This window comes from Rhinatrema bivittatum, chromosome 7 (assembly GCF_901001135.1).
Source record: "Rhinatrema bivittatum chromosome 7, aRhiBiv1.1, whole genome shotgun sequence".
NCBI lineage: Eukaryota > Metazoa > Chordata > Amphibia > Gymnophiona > Rhinatrematidae > Rhinatrema > Rhinatrema bivittatum.
The window spans coordinates 248,301,562-248,325,078 of record NC_042621.1 but is presented as its reverse complement, the minus strand read 5'-3'; the positions used below and the strand labels follow the sequence as shown (position 1 = coordinate 248,325,078).

Sequence of the window (23,517 nt, the reverse complement as noted above, 5' to 3'; positions counted from 1 at the left end):
AAGTGAAACACCGGCTGATGACCGTCCGTCACCGGCACCTTCGATATCGATAGCATCGTCTTCATCTTCGAAAGGTCATCGGGAGAAAAAGCGGCATTGCCATTGATCCATCGACCCAGCGGATGGTAAACCATTGACGTCAGGATCGAAATCCATCGAGCCGATGTCCAAGAAAGTCCGTGTACTGGAGCCAACTCCACCGGCTGTACACGAAGAACCGCGGTGCTCTTCACCGGGCTAGGTGTCGGAGGAAGTGCCACTACGAATAATCGTGGACGTGCCAATAGCGCCAGCGATGCCTTCCCCAGTGGCAGTGGATACTGCTCCGATTTCAAGGGAAGAAGTGACTACTTTAGTCCAACAGGCCGTCGTTGAGGCTCTGAAGAACCTACAGCCTCTGACAGTGCCATCGGTGCCGGCACCAACACAGACATCGGCATTGGAGCAGTCGATTTTTCAGCCTTTGCTGAATAGACTCAATGCCTTATTACAAGTTTTTCCAATGGCACCGATGCCATCGATGCATATACCCCCACCGATGACTCCAGCCATTCCGGCTCCCAGATCATTGGAGGATGAAGACGCAGACTCCGATTCTGCCCCAGGACCATCGGGGCTCCATCGACATCGAGTCCTAAAGACACCCTCTCTGCCTTTCAAGGACACATCGATGCCAATCCATCCAGGTCCATCGGGGGATACAAGGCATCGATTGCCATTGAGGCCCATCGATTCCCCATCGATGCCCTCACTTCCAACGATGCCACAACACATCCTAACAAAGGCTGTGTTTAAATCGAAGTATCATGTCCAGCCAGAAGACATTGACTCCCCTTATCCTCAATATACACCTTGGAAGGATGTTGACATGGACACTGAGTCAGAGGAGCTGCAATCAGAGCCCTCTCCACCAGAGGAGAGAGAGAAATCCCCCTCCAGAAGATTTATCATTTACAAATTTTATCAAAGAAATGGCAGATACAATTCCATTTGAATTAGTCACAGAGGAGGATACTAGACATAAGGCTCTAGAAGTACTGCAGTTTGTGGATGCGCCAAAGGAAATCATGGCTATCCCAATCCATCTAGTCCTCTTGGAATTGCAACAGCGAATGTGGGGGAACACCCCTGCTCAGTCCCTGCAGTGAATCAGAGAACAGATGCCACTTACCTAGTTCAACATGCTCCAGGATACCAGAAGCCCCAACTACCTCACCATTCAGTAGTGGTAGAATTCGCTCAGAAGAAGGCTTGGAAACAAAAACCTCATTCTTCTGTCCCACCAGGAAAGGAGCAACGATTCTTGGACACCTTAGGGAAGAAGGTCTGTCAAGGGTCCATGCTGGTAGCATGTATTGCAGCATACCAGCTGTACATGAGACAGTACCAACGGAACTTATGGAAACAAGTACGGGTATTGTGGACAACCTCCCACAACAGCATCAACTACCTTTAGCTACATTAGTTGACAAGGGATTAGAATCTGGCAAACATGAGGTGAGAGCAGCCTATGATGTCTTCGAAACATCAACTCGTCTGTCTGCCTCTGCAATAAATGCGAGAAGATGGGCCTGGCTTAAGGCTTCTGACCTTAGGCAGGAAGTTCAAGAACGGCTTGCAGATCTCCCTTGTGTTGGAGACAATCTTTTCGGAGAAAAGATCCAAGCTACGGTATCTCAGCTGAAAGACCATCATGAGACTCTCCATCAGCTATCAAAATTACCAGCAGATCAGACATCTTCCCTAAGACGTCCATCACGCAGAGACTCGAAGAGACCCTTCTAGAGACCAAGAAGGTATTATCCTCCTGCCTCTTCAGCACGTCCATACTGTCCCTCACAGAGAGGACGTCCACGTCAGCCGAAGCAACAAAACACCCAGCCACCACCCCAAACTGGACCAGTGGCGGGTTTTTAAACCGTGCCAAGAGAACAGCAGCCTCTTTCTCAACCCTATGCCCTCCCTATCAGTCGGAGGTAGACTTCATTACTTCCAACACCAATGGAGTCTCATCACAAAAGATCAATGGGTATTAGCCATACTACATCAGGGATATCGCCTAAAATTTAATACGATACCCCCGCATTCTCCTCCCATTCCACTTTGGTCAAACATTCTCATTACATCTCAACTTCAAGTAGAACTCTCTACTTTGCTGACTGCCAGGGCCATCGAACCAGTCCCCCGGTCTCAACAAGGCAAAGGGTTCTACTCCCGCTATTTCCTCATTCCAAAGAAAACAGGCGACCTTCGCCCTATCTTAGACCTCCGAAATCTCAACAAATTTCTACACAAAGAAAAATTTCGGATGGTATCTCTGGGAACCATCCTTCCATTACTTCAAAAGGGAGATTGGCTCTGTTGTCTGGACCTTCAAGATGCTTATGCGCACATACCAATTTCCACACAACATCGCAAATATCTACGATTCGTAGTGGGAAAGAATCATTACCAGTACAGTGTCCTGCCATTCGGACTGGCCTCTGCTCCTCGAGTGTTCACGAAATGCCTTGCAGTAGTGGCTGCTCATTTAAGAAAAAACAGCATTCATGTTTTTCCATACCTAGACGATTGGCTAATCAGAAGTCCATCCAGGCAGGGAGCTCTCTCTGCCTTGAAAACCACAATAACACTATTGCACCTTCTGGGATTTCTCATCAATTAAAGAAAATCCCACGTCGAGCCGTCTCAACTCCTCACATTCATCGGAGCAGACCTCGACACCACAGTGGCGAAAGCTTCCCTTCCAAGCGAACATGCAGACAATTTGGCACGACTGGCAAACATTATGATTTATCACCAGTTCGCATCCGCCCATCAAATTCTAGTGCTACTAGGACACATGGCCTCGACAGTACATGTCACTCCTATGGCAAAGTTAGCCATGAGAAGAACTCAATGGACTTTGAAATCTCAATGGCTACAAGCTTTCCAACCACTGTCGTACACAATTCAAATCACCGACCAGTTACGTCTGTCGCTCCACTGGTGGACAAATCAAACAGCGTTGAAAGCTTGTCTCCCATTCCAACAGACAAATCCACAAGTCATCCTAACTACAGATGCTTCCAACCTGGGATGGGGAGCTCACGTCAACAACCTTCAAACACAAGGGACGTGGACTACGCTCGAAAAACAATATCAGATAAACTTCTTGGAACTTTGAGCGATGAGAGATGCCCTTTATGCCTTCAAAGACTGCCTCTCAAACAAGACTGTGCTGTTGCAAACAGACTACACAGTAGCAATGTGGTATATAAACAAACAGGGAGGCACAGGCTCTTATCTGCTCTGCCAGGAAGCGGTGCAGGCTTGGGCTCTGGAGCATTCCATACATCTCCGAGCATCTTACCTGGCGGGCATCAAGAACATCCTAGTGGATGATCTCAGTCAACATTTCAATCCCCACAAATGGTCGCTGGACCCACGTGTAGCAAGCAAAATCTTTCAATGCTGGAGTTGCCCAACCATAGACCTCTTTGCGTCCACACTGAACCACAAAGTGGAAAGGTTCTGCTCCCTCCACGGACGTCGACAATCAGTCCCCATGGACGCTTTTGCTCACCCCTGGAACACAGGTCTTCTATATGCATATCCTCCAATTCCGCTCATAGCGAAAACTCTAGAGAAGCTACAACAGGACAGAGGGACAATGATCCTCATAGCCCCATGCTGGCCACGACAAGTATGGTTTCCCATACTCCTCGTCCTCTCGATCTCACAACCAATCCGCCTGGGCACAGAGCCCACTCTCATCACTCAGAATCAGGGCAAGTTGCGTCATCCCAACCTGACAACTCTTGCCCTAACAGCTTGGGTGTTGAAAGCTTAATTCTGCAACCACTTCATCTTTCAACACAAGTCTCTCAAGTTCTAGTAGCTTCAGGAAAGCCTTCCACACACAAATCCTACCACTTTAAGTGGACTAGATTTACAAAATGGTGCACACAAAAGGGTATAGAACCCTTCTACTGCCCCACTTCTTCTTTACTAGATTACCTATACCACCTGTCGGATTCTGGTCTCCAGACAACCTCTGTAAGGGTACACCTAAGCGCCTTAGCGGCATACCACAAAGGAATAGGGGATGCACCAATAACAGCACAACCCCTAGTAAGTAGGTTCATGAGGGGCTTACTTCATCTTAAGCCTCCCTTTCGACCGCCGGTCACTGAATGGGACCTGAATTTAGTACTAACAAGGCTCATGCGCTCTCCGTTCAAGCCTCTACACCAGAGCTTTCCAAAGTGTGTGTCGCGACACTTTAGTGTGTCGCCTGAGGTGTGCCGGTGTGTCGCGCAAGCCCGGTGCACGTGACACACCGGCAAGTGGGAGCCAATGCGGCCGCCGGTGGAGCTCATCCCACTGGCGGCTAAGCAGTGAAGTATCGCTGTGCTGTGTGCCGCAGACACACAGCAGGAAGATCGGTAAGGCCGTGGTGAGTTCACGTCACCACGGCCCGAAGAAAAAGGGCACGACTAAACGTGCAGGTGCTCCGCCTCCTTCCTGCCCACGCGGCCCCGGAAGAAAAATGTTGCCGGAGCCGTACGGTCAGGAAGGAGATGAAGCAGCCGCGTGCAGAAGAGGAGCCGCGTTGTTGCAGCGGGCGAGAAGAGGCCCGGTAGCAGGGCCCCCACCGCGGATCGGATCGGCCCAAGAAGATCAGAGTCGCTGCGATCGGCCCGAGAAGATCAGGGCCGCTGCAGAGCCGATCCTGCAGCGACCCATGAAGAGGAGGCCCAGAGGTAAGAGAGAGGCTGAGGGCCCGTAGAGTGCGTGTATGAGCTGAGTTGAGAGATTGGGTGCGTGTATTAGCTGAGTTGAGAGATTGGGTTCGTGTATTAGCTGAGTTGAGAGATTGGGTTCGTGTATTAGCTGAGTTGAGAGATTGGGTGCGTGTATTAGCTGAGTTGAGAGATTGGGTGCCTGTATGAGCTGAGCTGAGTTGAGAGATTGGGTGCCTGTATGAGCTGAGCTGAGTTGAGAGATTGGGTGCGTGTATGAGGTGAGTTGAGAGATTGGGTACCTGTGTGAGTTGAGAGATTGGTTGTGGGAGTGAGGATCTCAGTGTTTGCAGAGACAGCATGTGAGAGCCTGGTGTGTGAGAGAGAGACAGCATGTGACAGTGAGAGCCTGTGCATGAGCAAGACAGCATGTGGGAGTGAGAGAGAGCCTGGGTGTGTGAGAGTCAGACAGCATGGACAACCATAACAAAGAGCCACAAAAGATGGGTGACATCACCTGATGGCGATGGGTCGGTCATTTTTCTCTCTCAAACTTCAGGAAAAATATGATAGTTCTGAGCATGTGCAGATCGTCCCGCGCTAAAGTCCCTGCGTAGTATGGCCTTTGTTCTTTTTTTGTTCGCTCAGCAATCGGTTGAAAATCTTTCCTCTTTGTCATTGCAGCTAAACAAAAAATGTTATCAGAAAATTCTTCTCAAACAGAAGGGTAAAACAACTTTTAAGAAATGTAAAAAGTGTGGGCACAAGATTTCTGCATGATTTCAATTCTTATTGCTTAAAATGTTTGGGACAATGCCATAATTCAGTCAGCTGTGGCCTTTGTGGATGTATGTCCTGGAGAGCCCTGATTTATAGAGAACTGCTCCTCAAATATGACCAGCAAAGATCTTTAGGTAAAAATAAAGAAAAATCAAGATCAAAAGACTGAGACATAAATCTCGAGGGTCAAAATTGTGTTTTAGTCAAAGTTCTTCATTGCATATAATGGGGCCTGAGTCATTGATGTTGAAATCACATATTCAAGATACTTTGGAGCCAAATAGAATTGGTGCTCAAACGCATATGCATCGGAGCAGAGAGTTGTCAGCATCAAAAGGGCATAGCATTGAACATTCTCACAGGACAAGCAGGATGGTAGTCCTCACATATGGGTGACATCAGGATGGAGCCCAATCATGGAACACTTTTGTCAAAGTTTCTAGAACTTTGACTGGCACCTACTGGGAATGCCCAGCAATGCACTGACCCTGCATCCAGCAGGGGTCCCCCTTCAGTCTTTTTTCCGCGTAGGAGTAGCCACGCGTATTAAGGAGCTCTCTGGAGATTCCTGACAGGAATTTTCCTCACGGAAATTCATTCAAAAATTTTCAAAAAATTCTACCCCATTGGGGTCCCCCCTATCTATATCCATACTCCGCACTCGAACGGTAAGGTTTTACCATTGTTGCAGTCGTTTCCTGTAGAGTTATCCCTTCGGGGCCTACCGGTCATCTACCGCACTGCGGCTAAATTTTTGTCGGAATCTTGGCGTCTGGTTTTCTTCGGTGCCCTGACTGTACTCGAACAATGTCCATCACTGACCCGTATGGGGTCTGTGTTATGTGTTTGGGTTCCAGCCACTATGTCCTTACTTGCACCAAATGTGCCCAAATGACATCTAAAGGCCGTAAGGCTTGTTTAGAGAAGATGGACTTTCTCTTTCAGTTAAAAACCCCGACTCCTTCGATAGCTTCGACGTCGTCCGAGCCGGTGCCTTCGACTTCTCGCCAGCACCGGGACACCACTGCTGTTAGACCGGCGTCGACGATTCCAAAGGTGTCGATTGCCTCCTCAAGAAAAGGACCAAGGAGAACATCATGAAAAGCATCGACACCTGCATCGGAGGGCTCAGTCTGTCGATCCAAGCACGTCCTCGGCATAGACGGCGAGAGAGCCACCGACAAAGAAGCCCCATTCAGAAAAGGCCCCATCCTCTTCTGTGTCCGGGTCACCGAGGCGTTCCCCACCTTCAGTGGTGCCAGGATCCGCAATTCCACCTTCACCGGTGGACTTTCCGGCTAAGCCAGTGCTGCCTCCTACTCCAGTACTGGGGTTACATGCCCCAGGCTTCCGCGAGGAATTGGATCAGATGATCCAAGAGGCCATTGGTAAAGCACTTCAGGGCTTCCAACCTCCATCGACGCCGGTACCGGTCCCCGAACTGGTCACCGATCTGATTCCCATAGCGCTCACACTTATACTGGGTAGATTGGATGCATTGATCGGTGCCCTGCCTCCAATGGAACCAAGAGCACCGGTGGATCCAGTACCTTCCACACAGATTCCATCATTATTGGATGATGAGGAAATACCATTACCCATTCCACCGTCTGGAATTTTACCACCGACTCATCCATCGATGTCACCGGTCCCTTCGGTGCCTCCATCGATGCTGTCTGTTCCTCCGTCGGTGCCTCCGCCTGGTCCTTCAGGGTTAGCACCATTTCTCCCTGCTGGAGACCCACTAGGTGCTAGAGATCAGCTCTATAATCCTTGGACCGATGATTCGTCCCAGGATTCGGATGATCTACCATCAGAGCCCTCTCCCCCAGATGAAAGACAACGCTCTCCACCAGAAGATCTGTCTTTGATTAATTTCATCAAGGAAATGTCTGAAACCATTCCTTTTCAGCTTCAGATGGAAGAGGACTCTAGGCATAAGTTGGAAGTACTCCAATTTCTAGATGCCCCTAAGGAAATCATGACCATACCCATTCATGAAATCCTGCTTGATCTCCTGAAGAGAAACTGGGAACACCCATGTTCGGTCCCACCGGTCAACTGCAAGACAGATGCCACCTATCTGGTGCAGTCAGCTCCAGGGTTCCAAAAATCACAGTTGGTTGAATCAGCCCAGAAGAAGGCACGACATTTAAAATCTCATTCCTCCATACCTCCAGGGAAGGAACAAAAATCCCTGGATGCTTTTGGCAGGCATGTCTTCCATGGCTCCATGCTCATATCTCACATCGCATCTTACCAGTTATACATGACACAGTATAACAGAGACCTTTTTAAAAGGATCCAGGACTTCTCTGATTCTTTACCAGATTATCTCCAGACTCAACTTCATGCTCTGGCTCAGAAATGTCTAGATGTGGGAAAGCACAAGGTCCGTGCTGCATATGATATATTCGACACGGCCTCTAGAGTGTCTGCAGCGGGAATTAGTGCCAGAAGATGGGCCTGGCTCAAATCATCGGACTTAAGATCAGAAGTCCAAGACAAGTTAGCAGATCTACCCTATGTAGGCGATAATCTCTTCAGGGAAAATATCAGAGAGACTGTGGCGCAGTTGAAGGATCACCATGAAACTATGCGCCAGCTTTCTTCTGTTCTGTCTGAGTTTCCATCTGCCCTAAGAGAACTTTCGGACGTGACTCTTAAGTGGCCAGCCTACAAGCCAAGGAAGTTTTATCCTCTGGCTTCTAGAGGATGCCCTTCTAGACCTTACCAAAAAGGACAATCCAGGCAGACTCGGCCTCAAAAGTCTCAGCCAGCTTCTCAGCCTGGACCAGCATCAGGGTTTTGACTCCTTCCTAGAGAGTGTAAGCCAACTTCCTCTTCCATCCATACTGGTCAGCTCTGCCACTTCAACAGCGCTTGGAGCATACAGTCACCACAGACCAGTGGGGACTGGCAGTAGTCACTCAGGGTTACCACCTAAATTTCCTGGCTGTTCCAGCGGACTATCCGCCTCAGCTGACGGGAGCGTTTGACCACTCTCCCTCGCTCGAACAGGAGGTCTCACTCCTCCTCAAGTCCCGAGCAATAGAACCAGTGCCCCTTTCCCAGCATGGGCAAGGGTTTTATTCCTGGTATTTTCTAATACCAGAAAAGTCAGGTTGCGTATGCCAGATACTGGACCTCCGTACCCTAAACAAATTTTTGCAGAGAGAAAAATTCAAAATGGTAACCTTGGGCTCTCTACTTCCTCTTCTACAAAGAGGAGATTCGCTATGCTCTCTAGATCTCCAAGACGCTTACACACACATCTCGATTACTCCATCTCATCGCAAATACTTGCGATTCCTGGTCTGCCCCCATCATTTTCAGTACCGTGTATTACCATTCGGCCTGGCGTCCACTCCACGAGTATTCACCAAGTGCCTGGTGGTGGTCGCAGCCTTCCTCAGGAATCAGGGTGTCCATGTCTTCCCTTATCTCGACGATTGGTTGATAAGGGCTCCAACTCAGCAGGGCGCACTAATCTCCCTGCGTCTCTCTATGAACATCCTGATTTCCTTAGGGTTTCTAATCAACTATCCCAAATTCAAGATAGTTCCATCCCAAACCCTATCCTTTATAGGGGCCGGCCTAAACAATGTACAGGCGAAAGCCTTCCTCCCCCAGGATCGCACTTTCGCCATAACATCTCTGGCTCATCAACTGCAGACTCGAGTGTCTTCAACCGCTCATCATTTCCTCATACTGCTGGGTCACATGGCGTCCTCTGTGAATGTCACACCGATGGCTCGCCTCGCCATGAGAGTAATGCAGTGGATGTTAAAGTGCCAATGGATTCAAGCTTGTCAGCCACTTTCCAGCATTGTCCAGGTTACCTAACAGCTCCGTCTGTCACTAACCTGGTGGATGCACCACTCCAATCTCATTCAGGGCCTTCCATTTCAGGCTGCAGATCCTCAAATTACTTTAATGACAGATGCATCCAACCTCGGGTGGGGTGCACATGTAGGCAACCTGCAGACTCAGGGATCCTGGTCTACATAGGAAGCCAAACACTAAATAAATTTCCTGGAGCTACGGGCAATCAGATATACCCTCAAGGCCTTTCAGGACTGCCTATCAAACAAAGCCATCCTGATTCAAACCGACAATCAGGTTGCAATGTGGTACATCAACAAACGAGGAGGAACGGGCTCCTACCTCCTGTGTCAGGAAGCTGCACAGATATGGGCATGGGCCCTTTCCCGCTCGATGTCCCTGAAAGCAACCTACTTGCCGGGAGTGGACAATGTGTTGGCAGACAAACTGAGTCGCAATTTCCATCCGCACGAGTGGTGTCTCAACTCTGCGGTAGAGGACACGATATTCCAACGTTGGGGTTACCCTCGCATAGACCTCTTTACGTCGGTCCACAACCACAAAGTAGACAACTTCTGCTCTCTCATTCACAGTCACCAAGAGATGCCTTCACCTTCTCCTGGGCCAGCGGTCTTCTTTTTGCGTACCCTCCACTTCCTTTCATTTCAAAGGCACTTGTGAAGCTCCGGCAGGACAAGGGATTAATGATTCTGATATCTCCCCACTGGCTACGCCAGTTGTGGTTTCCAGTCCTCCAGGACCTATCAGTACGCCGACACATTCCTCTGGGGAAGGATCCCCTTCTAATCACTCAGTACGAAGGGCATCTGCGATACCCCAACCTCCAAGCTCTGTCTCTGACGGCCTGGATGTTGAAAGGTTAATACTCCAACCTTTTAACCTTTCTGAGTCTGTATCCCGAGTCCTGGTGGCTTCACGAAAGCCTTCAATGAGAAGGTCTTTTCGCTCTAAATGGAAGAGGTTTACGGTCTGGTGCACTTCCATGTCCATAGACCCCTTCACTTGTTCCACTGTGAGGTTCCCGGGCTATCTCTGGCACCTGTCAGAATTAGACCTAAAAACTTCCTCTATCAGGGTGCATGTTAGTACAGTGCCTGCGTACCATAAGGGTATAGGTAATGTTTCCATTTCCACGCAACCCTTATTATCCCAGGACAAGCAGGATGCTAGTCCTCACATATGGGTGACATCAGTAATGGAGCCCTATGTACGGAAAACTTCTTTAAAAGTTTCTATGAAACTTTTGAATGGCACCGGAGTGCCTACTGAGCATGCCCAGCATGCCATGATATTCCCTGCCACAGGGGTCTCTCTTCAGTCTTCTTTTTTCCGCGAAGCGGTTAGCCTCGCGGTTTGATTGGAGTCTGAGGTGAATTTTCATCTCCAAAAAAATTTGGAAAATTTCAAAAAATATTACCTTCACCGCAGGGGTTTTCCCATTTGTTACCGGCGGTAACTTTTTTTTTTCTCTTTCGATTCCCGGCTGGGAACGATAAAATTCGGGTTTTCGCCGTCGACGGCCGTCCGGCGCCATGGCCTCCGGGTTTAAAAAGTGCCCGAATTGCTCTAGAACAATGTCTATTACCGACCCGCATTTTGAATGTGTTCTTTGCCTAGGCAAGGATCACAACATTCAGGCATGTTCATCTTGTGCTGAAATGACCAGCAAGGGTCGGCGACTTAGGGCCGAGAAGATGGAGCAGCTTTTTTCAGTTCAGCTGCTTCCAAGACCGTCCACTTCGGCTCAGTCTTCGCCATCGGCCTCGGTTCGGCAACTGCTCTTAAAAAAGAAACTTCCGGCTGCGGGAGACGCTTCCACTCCATCCCCGTCGATTTCATCGAAGGCATCCACTTCAGGAAGCGACAAACAGCCTGAGAAGCATCGCCATCGACGACGGCGGGAATCGGTATCCGGAGACACTACCACAGGTACGGCCTCTCCGGCAAAGAAAACCCGGATGGAAGCAGAGGCTCCAAGGCCTACTGACGGGCGATCCCCACCGATATCGGTGCCGGGTTCCGAACCTCCTCAGGGCCCTGAGGAGGAATCGGCATCGCCAACACCGCCTCCCTCCACAGCTGCTCTGTTTTCACCAGCTGTGCGAGTGGAACTTGACTCCCTCATACGACAAGCGGTGCAACAGGCTCTCCGAGACGCGATTCCATCGATGCCGATTCCACAACCATCGATGCCCATCTCCGCACCAACGATTCCGGGGTCATCGACGATGCCGCGGGAACCGACATCGATTCCAACCCCGGTACATTCACCGATACCACATACGCCCCCTCCGATTCCGTCTTCGGTGCCACCGATGCCCATGCCGGTGCCCTCACCAGGAAGGCCGATTCCAGCACCGATTACTCAGGAGGATGTTCCCATTCTGCACCCAGTTTTCAACAAATTGGACACACTACTGGGAATCTTGACAAAACAAATACCACAGGATCCACTTCCAGGCCCTTCAGGGGTACCAGGGCCCCCTAGGCCACACTCACCTGTAAAGGCGTCAGTTCCTTACCCCAGGCCACAGGATGAACCGGATGATTCCAATTCTGAATATTCTTCGGAGGAAGATTTATTCTCGGAACCGTCTCCAACTGAGGATCACAGAAAGTCTCCACCGGAAGACCTCTCCTTTACAAATTTTGTTAGGGAAATGGCTGATACCATTCCATTCCCTATACAAACAGAGGTGGATCAGAGACAAAAGACTTTGGAAGTCTTACAGTTTGTAGACCCTCCAAAGGAGATGTTGGCAATCCCCAGTTCATGAAGTCTTACAGGAACTTCAACACAGAATCTGGGAGCATCCAAGTTCTGTCTCACCGGTTAACAAAAGAGCTGAAGCCACGTACTTGGTACAACCAACTCCAGGATTCCAAAGAACACAACTGCCCCACCAATCAGTGGTGGTAGAATCCGCCCAAAAGAAGGCAAAGAGACAAAAATCTCATGCTTCAGTGCCGCCTGGGAAAGAGAGTAGGTTGTTAGACAACCTAGGCAGAAAAGTTTTCCAGGGTTCCATGCTGGTATCAAAAATTACATCTTACCAGCTGTACATGAACCAATACCAAAGGAACCTTTGGAAACAGGTTCAGGAACTTTCTCTTGCCCTTCCGGATCAATACCAAGAGGCATTTCAGACACTTGTACATAAAGGCCTTGACTCTGGCAAACACGAAGTCAGAGCAACTTACGACTGTTTTGAGACGGCAGCAAGGTTGTCAGCATCAGCTATAGCGGCAAGACGATGGGCATGGCTGAAGGCCTCGGATCTTCGCCCAGAAGTCCAAGATCATTTGTCTGATCTACCATGCTTAGGGGACAATCTCTTCGGAGACAAGATAAAAGAAGCTGTAGCGACACTTAAGGACCACTCGGAGACGTTAAAGCAATTGTCGTCTCAGCCTCAGGAGTCGCAGGCCTCTTCTAGAAAGTTTCCGAGAAGAGACACTCGACGGCCTTACTATCGCCAACGTAGATACTACCCCCCAGCAGGTAGACAAAGACCTAGCCGCCCAGCACAACGCCAGCAGCCTAGGCAAAGGCAGCCGAGGGCTCAGCCACCTCCACAAACGACAGCCACTTCTGGTTTCTGAACATCCCCATAGAGCAGCAGCATAAATCCGTTCCCAGAAACACCCTTAGGAGGCCGCATTCAACACTTCCTCAGCAATTGGGCCTCCATCACCACCGACCAGTGGGTGTTATCCATCGCAACTCACGGTTACAAGCTGGATTTCTCAACTACCCCTATAGAGAATCCACCACTTCACTCTCACTCAATAAATCAACACTCCATAATTCTTCAAACAGAATTATCCACCCTTCTGAGAGCCAGGGCCATAGAACCAGTTCCTGGTCCTCAAAAGGGCAGAGGATTCTACTCTCGATATTTCCTCATTCCAAAGAAAACAGGAGGCCTTCGTCCTATCCTAGACCTCAGGAATCTCAACAAATTTCTCAAAAAAGAAAAATTCAGAATGGTATCCCTAGGCTCCATTCTACCTCTTCTTCAATGGGGAGATTGGCTCTGCTCTCTGGATCTTCAAGATGCCTACGCTCACATCCCCATCTACCCTCCTCATCGCCAGTACCTGCGATTTCGGGTACTAGATCAACACTTTCAATACAGAGTGCTGCCATTCGGCCTCGCATCAGCACCAAGAGTATTCACGAAATGCATGGCTGCAGCAGTGGCACACCTACACAAACAAAAAGTGCACGTGTTTCCTTATCTGGACGATTGGCTCATCAAAAGTCATTCAAAAGAAGGTGCTGTCACTTCCCTCAAGCTCACCATCCAAGTCCTTCATTCCTTGGGATTTCTCATCAACTACCAGAAATCCCATCTGTCACCAACTCATCTACTACAGTTCATAGGTGCAGAGCTAAACACTACGCTAGCGACTGCTTTTCTACCAAGAGACCGTGCTCAGACACTTGTCCTCTTAACTCACGATCTCCGCAACTGATTCAAGGTGACAGCTCACCAGTGCCTCATTCTTCTAGGGCACATGGCTTCCACGGTTCATGTAACTCCCATGGCCAGACTGACCATGCGACTTCTACAATGGACACTCAAAACACAGTGGATACAAGCCACTCAACCAATGTCCACTCCTATTTACATCACCCCAGAGCTCAAAGCTGCACTTCTCTGGTGGACGCTAATGCCCAACCTGCTCAAAGGCCTACCTTTTCAGCAACCAGTTCCACAAGTGACTTTGACTACAGATGCATCCACCTTAGGGTGGGGAGCGCATATTGGTCATCTAAAGACACAGGGCAAGTGGACACGACTCGAAGCCACTTTTCAAATAAACTTCCTAGAGCTTCGAGCTATACGCTATGCGCTGCATGCATTCAAAGACTGCCTATCACACAAGACTGTTTTAATCCAAACGGACAACACAGTAGCCATGTGGTACATCAACAAACAAGGAGGGACAGGTTCTTACCTTCTTTGTCAAGAAGCAGCACAGATTTGGGACTGGGCCCTGACACATTCAATTCTTCTACGGGCCACCTACCTAGCGGGCATCCACAACACAGTGGCGGATCGCCTCAGTCGTCAGTTCCAACCACACGAATGGTCCTTGGATCCAACAATAGCATCCAAGATCTTCCAGCGCTGGGGACAACCGACGATAGATCTCTTTGCATCCCAGCTCAACTACAAGGTGAACAATTACTGCTCTCTACTCCGACAGCAGAACAGCCTACCAAAGGACGCATTTGCTCGCCATTGGAACTCAGGCCTGTTATACGCGTATCCTCCAATACCACTTATAACCAAAACACTAGTGAAGCTACAACAGGACAAGGGGACTATGATACTCATAGCCCCATATTGGCCTCGACAAGTATGGTTCCCCACACTGCTAGATCTCTCAGTCAGGGATCCCATTCGCCTGGGAGTAGCTCCCAATCTCATAACTCAGGAACTGGGTCAGTTGCGCCATCCCAACCTTCAATCCCTGTCCCTGACAGCATGGATGTTGAAAGCTTGATCTTACAGCCATTCAACCTCCCATCCGCTATATCTCAAGTACTTATAGCTGCACGTAAACCTTCCACTAGAAAGAATTATTCCTACAAATGGAAACTGTTTACGCTGTGGTGCACTCAGCAGGATTTAAATCCTTTCACTTGTCCCACTACATCGCTACTTGATTACCTTTACCATCTTTCAAACTCTGGTCTAAAGACATCATCTGTAAGAGTACACTTAAGTGCAATCTCAGCTTACCATAATAAGCTGGACGACGCTCCTATCTCCACACAGCCTCTCGTCAGTACATTCATGAGAGGCCTAACTCACATTAAACCTCCAGTTCATTCCCCAAGCATACAGTGGGATCTGAACGTAGTACTCACTAGACTTATGCGTTCTCCCTTTGAACCCATAAGTACCTGTGACCTTAAATACCTTACTTGGAAAACGGTATTTCTCATAGCCATCACTTCGGCCAGAAGGGTCAGTGAATTACAAGCACTAGTCACATACGAACCTTTTACAAAGTTCTTACATGACAGGGTAGTCCTCCGGACACATCCAAAGTTCCTTCCTAAGATTGTCACGGAATTTCACTTAAATCAATCCATAGTTTTACCTACATTCTTTCCTAGGCCTCATTCCCATCAAGGTGAAAGAGCCCTACATACGTTGGACTGTAAACGTGCGCTCTCCTTCTATTTAAACCGCACTACAGCCCAACGAAAATCCAGTCAGCTGTTTGTATCCTATGATCCAAACAAACCAGGCAAAGCAGTGGGTAAGCATACTCTGTCAAAATGGCTAGCAGATTGCATACAATTTTGTTATGAAAAAGCAGGCCTTACTCTTCAAGGGCGAGTAAACGCACACTCAGTCAGAGCAATGTCAGCCTCAGTAGCACACCTTCGCTCTGTGCCTATTCTGGACATTTGTAAAGCAGCAACATGGAGTTCTCTTCACACCTTTGCAGCTCACTACTGTTTAGACAAGGAAGGAAGACAAGATTCAGCATATGGACAATCCGTCTTAAGGAACTTGTTTCCAGTATAATCCCAACTCCTTCTACATCCAACCTGCTGTGATTTCGGCTGATTCCTTTCAACAACTATACCTCACGGTTACTTCAGCACAAAATGACTCAGCCTCTAGCTTGCTAATCACCCATATGTGAGGACTAGCATCCTGCTTGTCCTGGGATAAAGCAAAATTGCTTACCTTGTAATAGGTGTTATCCCAGGACAGCAGGATGTAGTCCTCACGAAACCCACCCGCCACCCCGCGGAGTTGGGTCCGATACGTTTATTATTTTATTTTTGGCTAACGCTAATTGCTACAAAACAAGACTGAAGAGAGACCCCTGTGGCAGGGAATATCATGGCATGCTGGGCATGCTCAGTAGGCACTCCGGTGCCATTCAAAAGTTTCATAGAAACTTTAAAGAAGTTTTCCGTACATAGGGCTCCATTACTGATGTCACCCATATGTGAGGACTACATCCTGCTGTCCTGGGATAACACCTATTACAAGGTAAGCAATTTTGCTGTATCACGTTTCATGAGAGGCTTGCTCCATTTAAAACCTCCACTGCGCCCTCCTGCCCCTGCTTGGGACCTTAATGAGGTTTTGGGACAGCTCATGAAACCTCCGTTTGAGCCTCTCCACTCCTCTGATCTCCACTATCTTACCTGGAAGGTAGTTTTTCTTCTTCCGATCACGTTTGCTCGCAGAGTTAGTGAATTACAGGCATTAGTGTCCTACCCGCCTTACACAAAAATTCTGCATGACAGGGTAAGAACATAAGAACATAAGAAAATGCCATACTGGGTCAGACCAAGGGTCCATCAAGCCCAGCATCCTGTTTCCAACAGTGGCCAATCCAGGCCATAAGAACCTGGCAAGTACCCAAAAACTAAGTCTATTCCATGTAACCATTGCTAATGGCAGTGGCTATTCTCTAAGTGAACTTAATAGCAGGTAATGGACTTCTCCTCCAAGAACTTGTGCTCTGCACTCACCCTAAATTTTTGCCAAAGGTAGGGTCAGAATTTCATATTAACCAATCTATTATCCTACCTACCTTTTTTCCCAGGCCCCATTCGAACCCAGGAGAACAGGCTCTGCATTCCTTGGACTGCAAACGTGCTCTAGCTTTCTATCTGGACCGCATGTCGACCCACAGGAAATCCACCTAATTGTTTTTTCTTTTGATACCATCAAATTGGGAAATCCTGCGGGAAAGCAGGCCCTCTCCTCCTGGTTGGCGGAATGCATTTCTTTTTGCTACCAGCAAGCAGGCATTCCGCTACAAGACTGTGTAAAAGCACACACGGTCAGGGCCATGGCGACATCAGTAGCGCACCTCCTGTTCCTAAATAACTAAGTAAGAACTCACCTTAGACCAGAGGTGAGAAAACAGAGATGCGTACTTGCTTCCATCCATGCAATCATTTGCAATCCTCCCCGAAGTCTGAATACATCTCTCATAATTATATTTTGGAATCATCTCTTGAATCAGTTGCCAAGTAATGTGACGACTGCACTTCCAGCCACTGCAAGACACACATATAGTCTTAGACACAAATACCTATACACAATCTTTCAGACACTCACTTTGTGTCTGAGACAAGGTCTGTGTGAGTGTATCTTTCTGATAAAGGTGCTCACACATAGTCACTTGCTTTCAGTGTATAAGTGTCATAGAGAAAATGTGTGTATTGGGTGTCTTTCTGTGCAAGGGAGAGCACATACTCTCAGACACATACATTACTTCATTGTGCTTCTGCTCACATGCTCATACAGTAATTCTCCTAGGATAAGCAGGATGGTAGTCCACACACATGGGTGACATCATAAGAAAATAAGAAATTGCTATGCTGGGTCAGACCAAGGGTCCGTCAAGCCCAGCATCCTGTTTCCAACAGAGGCCAAAAACCAGGCCACAAGAACCTGGCAATTACCCAAACACTAAGAAGAACCCATGCTACTGATGCAATTAATAGCAGTGGCTATTCCCTAAGTATAATTTATTAATAGCCATTAATGGACTTCTCCTCCAAGAACTTATCCAAACCTTTTTTGAACCCAGCTACACTAACTGCACTAACTACCTTCTCTAGCAACAAATTCCAGAGCTTTATTGTGCGTTGAGTGAAAAAGAATTTTCTCCGATTAGTCTTAAATGTGTTACTTGCTAACTTAATGAAATGCCCCCTAGTCCTTCTATTATTCGAAAGTGTAAATAATCGAGTCACATCTACTCGTTCAAGACCTCTCATGATCTTAAAGACCTCTTTCATATCCCCCTCAGCCGTCTCTTCTCCAAGCTGAACAGCCCTAACCTCTTCAGCCTTTCCTCATAGGGGAGCTGTTCCATCCCCTTTATCATTTTGGTTGCCCTTCTCTATACCTTCTCCATCGCAACTATATCTTTTTTGAGATGCGGCGACCAGAATTGTACACAGTATTCAAGGTGGCGGTCTCACCATGGAGCGATACAGAGGCATTATGACATTTTCCCGTTTTATTCACCATTCCCTTCCTAATAATTCCTAACATTCTATTTGCTTTTTTGAGCCCAGCACGGAAAACTTATATCAAACTTTCTGAAACATTGACTGAGCATGCCCAGCATACCCTATTCCATGCGTCCATGCGGGGCCCCTCTTCATTCTTTTTTCCACAGAGCTTTCATCTTGCGGTAGCGTGAGCTTGTAGTAGTTCCTTAATTGCCATTGGAAATTTTTTCTCCGTCCTTTTCCATTTTTCTCGCGATTTCATCAAACAGAGGTCCCTCTAGGTTCCCCAGTCAGGTTTTTTGGCAGTTCAGTAAGTTTAATTTTGTCTCGTGCAGCAGGAGCTGTTCGGTTAAATGCATTCTCTGTGGGGGAAGTCAGTCCGCTCAGTTGTCCAGTGCCAGGGCACACATGTCAAAGGCTGCAGACCTTTGGCCCAGAACATGTTGAAATATGAATCACCCTTGTCCTCTGTCCCTGTTTCCATTCATCTGCTTTCCTCTCATACTTCAAGCCCCCACTAGAAACTCTCCCCCCTCCCCTCTCTCTCTCCTCCTTCTGTCTCCACCTCCCCTTCCCCCTTTCTCTTTCTGATTGTAGGGTCCTGGCCTTAGCATGTGCAGCTTGCTAACCTCGCCCGTGCCATGCTGCCTCTGCTCTCCATGCGAACCACCTGTGCAGTGATGACTTTGCTCTTCCGCGATGGCTCTGCTGTCTGTGAGCAGCAAACCTTGTCTGTGCCTCGATGCTTTTGCTTGCTCTTCTGGCAAAGCATTCAGAAAGGAGAAGCATGCGCCTACAGTGGATTCTGCAAGGCGAAGGAGGAAATATTGCATGATAGTAGAGGCTACGGTGGATTCTGTGAGGCGGGGTCCCGGGGTTTTCGCCCGAGTTTGTCCTGTTGCTCCATAAGGCCTTCCTGGCTAGGCAGGTTGGGAAGTCCAGGGTACAGGTAGGCCTGGCGGACTCTGCAAAGAGGAAGAAAGTGCAGTGTAAGGAGCCCGCAGAACCACGTATCCTGCCCCACGAAGGCAGTCTGGCGCATTTGGAGTCTGCCTCGGATGATTCGGATGAGTCTCAGGAGGCGGAAGACATGTCTTTGGGGACCGATCAAGATGAGGACCGGCTGGAGGAACAACCTTTGGACCCAGCAGGCTCTAAACCGGATCTGGGAGCGGAGGCCCCAGAGGCGGAAGGTGATGATCCGCGAGTGGTCCGTTTCTTTCGGAGGTAGGAGCTTCGGCCGCTTATCCACCAGGTGTTTAGAAGAGTTGGAGGTTAAGCTCACGCTGGAGGATTTCGATTCTGAGGGAGGTAATCCGGTGCTGGATGACCTAAGGACACCACCTAGTGCCTTCCCGATTCCGAAGAAGATTCAGAAGTTGATTTACCGGGAGTGGGAGTCCCCCGACTCGGGACTGCAAGTTGGCTGCTGCAGGACATTTAGATGTTCTTAAGGTTCCAAAGGTAGATGCAGCGGTTTCGGCAGTTACCAAGAAGACTACCATCCCGGTGGCTGGAGCTTTGGCGCTGAAGGACGTTCAGGATCAGAAGCTGGAGGAGCCTTTGAGGTTCTGGGTTTCAGCCTGCGAGCGGCAGTCTGCGCAAGTCTCATGCAGCGGGCCTGTTTGTATTGGATCCAGAAGCCGCAGAAACATGTGGCCTCTGGGGCTCTGTCTCCGGCCCAGGCTGCTCGTCTGGAGGGGGGGAATGGCATATGGAGCTGATTCCTTGTATGACCTGGTGAGAACCACGGCCCTTGGTATGGTGTCATTGGTGGCGGCCAGCCGTCATTTGTGGATACAAAATTGGTCTGCTGATCTGTCATCCAAATCTCAGCTCTGTAATTTGCCCTTTCAGGGCAAACTGTTTGGTGAGGATCTGGATCGTCTGATGAAGTCTCTTGGGGAGACAAAAGGAAATACTGCCGGAGGATCGAAAGTCAGTTCGGAAGTCTTTCTCTGCTCGGTTTCGGGGTTCCCGGCGTTTTCGTCTGGCAAGACCCTCAGGAACATCAGCTCCGAGTCAGGCTTCACATAGACAGCAGTCCTTTTGTGGGTCTGGCAGGACATCAAGAGACGGATCCACCCAGGGAGTGGGTGGCAGTAAGTCCTTCCAATGAGATCCGGCAGGTCCACTCTTCGTCTCTGGTGATCGGGGGCAACTTGGCCCGGTTCTACGAGGAGTGGACCAAGATATCATCCGACCAGTGGGTGTTGAGTGTGGTGAGAGGTTACGCCTTAGAATTTTCTTGTCTTCTCAGATCGTCCTTTCTGGAGTCGCGTTGTCTTTCCCAAAGCAAGCAGGCAGCTGTCCTGGAAACGCTTCATCGCCTGGTAAGCCCTGGAGGCTGTGGTCCCGGTGCCGGCGTCCGAGCAGTGACAAGGAAGGTATTCCATCTATTTCGTGGTGCCAAAAAAGGAGGGCACCTTCCATCCTATCCTGGATCTGAAAAAGGTCAACCAGAGTTTGAAGGTGCCACGGTTTTGGATGGAGATGTTGAGGACCGTAATTGCGGCGATGAGGAAAGGAGAGTTTTTGGTGTCCCTGGATCTCACCGAGGCTTATCTTTATATCCCCATTTGTCGGGAGCATCAGAAGTTCCTCAGATTCATGGTGCTGGGACAGCACTATCAGTTTCAAGCACTTCCCTTCAGTCTGGCCACCGCCCCGTGCACCTTCACAAAAGTGATGGTGGCGGTGGCGGCGGTCCTGCGGCAGGAGGGATTCTTGGTGCACCCTTAGACGACTGGCTGATCTGGGCAAAATCCTTGGAGTGTGTGCGGTCAGTGGACAGAGTGAAGTCACTCCTGGAGTCCCTGGGCTGGATCATCAATGTGCAGAAGAGTCATCTGACACCCTCGCGTTCCCTCAAGTACTTGGGAGCTCGTTTCGACACCCAGCGGGGCAGAGTGTTCCTCATGGACGAAAGAGTGAACAAGGTTCAGGAGCAAGTAGCTCGTCTCCTTCGTCTGCTGCTGCCAAAGGTCTGGGATTATTTACAGGTCCTGGGCTCGATGGCGTCCACTCTTGAACTGGTGCCTTGGGCGTTTGCTCATCTGAGGCCTCTGCAGAGAGCGTTGCTGTCCCGGTGGAATCCTCAGTTTAAACAGTACTTTCTGCCTCTGTTGCTGATGGAGTCGGCCAGGTCCAGTCTGGGCTGGTGGATGTCGTGGAGCAATCTGGAAAAGGGGATGCCTCTCGAAGTCCCAGATTGGGTGGTAGTGACCACGGATGCCAGCCTTCGGGCCTGGTGGCCGGTTTGTCTGGGCAAATATGCACAGGGGCTGTAGTCGCCAACGGAGCAAGCATGGTCCATCAATCGCCTGGAGACGAGGACGGTTCGCAGGGCTCTGGATTTTCTACCCTTGGTCCGCAGTCGGATGGTGCGAGTTTTCTCTGACAACTCGACCACGGTGGCTTACATCAACCGTCAAGGGGGAACCAAGAGTCCCGGGGTGGCGCAGGAGGCTCAGCTGTTGTTCAAGTGGGCAGAACTCCAGCTCGAGGGGATCGCCGCCTCGCACATAGCAGGAGTCGACAACGTTCAGGCGGATTACCTCAGCCGGCAACAGCTTGATCCGGGGGAGTGGGAACTTTCTCCGCAGGCCTGGAATCTCCTTTGCAACCGGTGGGGAACGCCTCAGTTCGATCTTATGGCAACGAGCCTCAATGACAAGACTCAGAAGTTCTTCAGCCATCGGAGGGAGTCGGGGGCAGTAGGGCTAGATGCCCTAGTGTGTCCGTGGCCGTCCGGGCTTCTCCTCTGTTTTCCCTCCGTGGCCACTCATAGGAAAGGTTCTCAGACGGATAGAATGTCATCCGGGATCGGTCATAATGGTGGCACCGGAGTGGCCTCGTCGTCCCTGGTTCTGGGACCTGCTTCGACTGTCGGTGGACGGGCCTCTGCGTCTTTCGCACTTACCGAACCTTCTGCATTAGGGTCCCATATACTCTGATCAGGAGGATCACTACTGTCTCGCGGCCTGGCTTTTGAGAGGAGACGATTGCGTGTGAAAGGATATTCTGATTCAGTGATTGCTACTCTTCTGCAAGCACGGCGTCCTACTTCTTTGGCCTATTCCAGGGTCTGGAGAGTGTTTGAGACCTGGTGTGGGCAACAGGTTTCCGTTTCCTATATTTTGTCCTTTTTGCAGGAGGGCTTATCCAAAGGGTTGGCCCATAGTTCTCTTCGGGTCCAGGTTACAGCCTTAGGTTGACTGAGGGAAGGTTCAGGGGAAGGTGTTGGCTGCCCATCCGAATGTGGTGCGTTTTCTACGGTAGGTCAAGCACCTTCGCCCGCCTTTGCATAGCATTTGTCCAGAGTGGAACCTCAACCTAGTGTTGAAGGTTCTTTGTGAGGAACTTTTCGAACCTTTGAGTCACACGTTGTTGAAGACGCTTACCCTGAAGTCGGTCTTTTTGGTGGCGGATTTCGGAGTTGCAAGCGCTGTCTTGCCATATCCTTTTCTTCAGATTTCGTCGGATAAGATGTCCTTGCGGACGGGACGGTGCCTTCTTTTCTCCCCAAAGTGGTTTCGGCCTCTCACGTGAACCAAGCCGTGGTATTACCTGGGTTTCCAGATTGGGCTCGGGATCCCTCGATAGGTCGAGAGCTTCATTTGTTGGATGTGCGAAGTGTGGTGTTGCGATACTTGAAGGTCACTAACACTTTCCGTTGCTCTGATCATTTATTTGTCCTGTTCGGAGAGCAAAGAAGGGAGAGAAGGTGTCTAAATCTATGTATAAAGCTAAGGCGTTCTATTCATAACGCTAAGGCGTATGTTAATATGTTCTCTGTATACTGACGTGATATCTTGATAAACGGCGGTATATAAAAACCAATAAATAAATAAATAAATCCTCCTTGTCCCACTGGTTAAAAGAAACAATCTCTGCAGCTTATTCGCTAAAGTGAGAGCTGTTCCGGTGGGACTGAGGGCATATTCGACTAGGGCTCAGGCGACTTCTTGGGCTGTGTGTCAGCTGGTGTCTCCCCAGGAGATCTGTAGGGCCGCGATGTGGTTATCATTTCACACTTTCACCAAGCATTACCATTTGGATGTCCGGGCTCTGGAGGGGTCCCGTTTGGGGAGAGTGTTCTTCGAACAGGTCTTTCTGGTTCCCACCCAGTATAAAAGGGCTTTGGTA

General features: G+C 49.3%; 1 protein-coding gene across 4 annotated transcripts in view; it reads left to right on the top strand.

Annotated features, from left to right (window-relative positions):
* The window catches only part of MKI67 (marker of proliferation Ki-67), a 433,449-nt gene that overhangs the window by 270,656 nt on the left and 139,276 nt on the right, over positions 1–23,517 (top strand). The gene's annotated exons all lie outside the window — the stretch shown is intronic.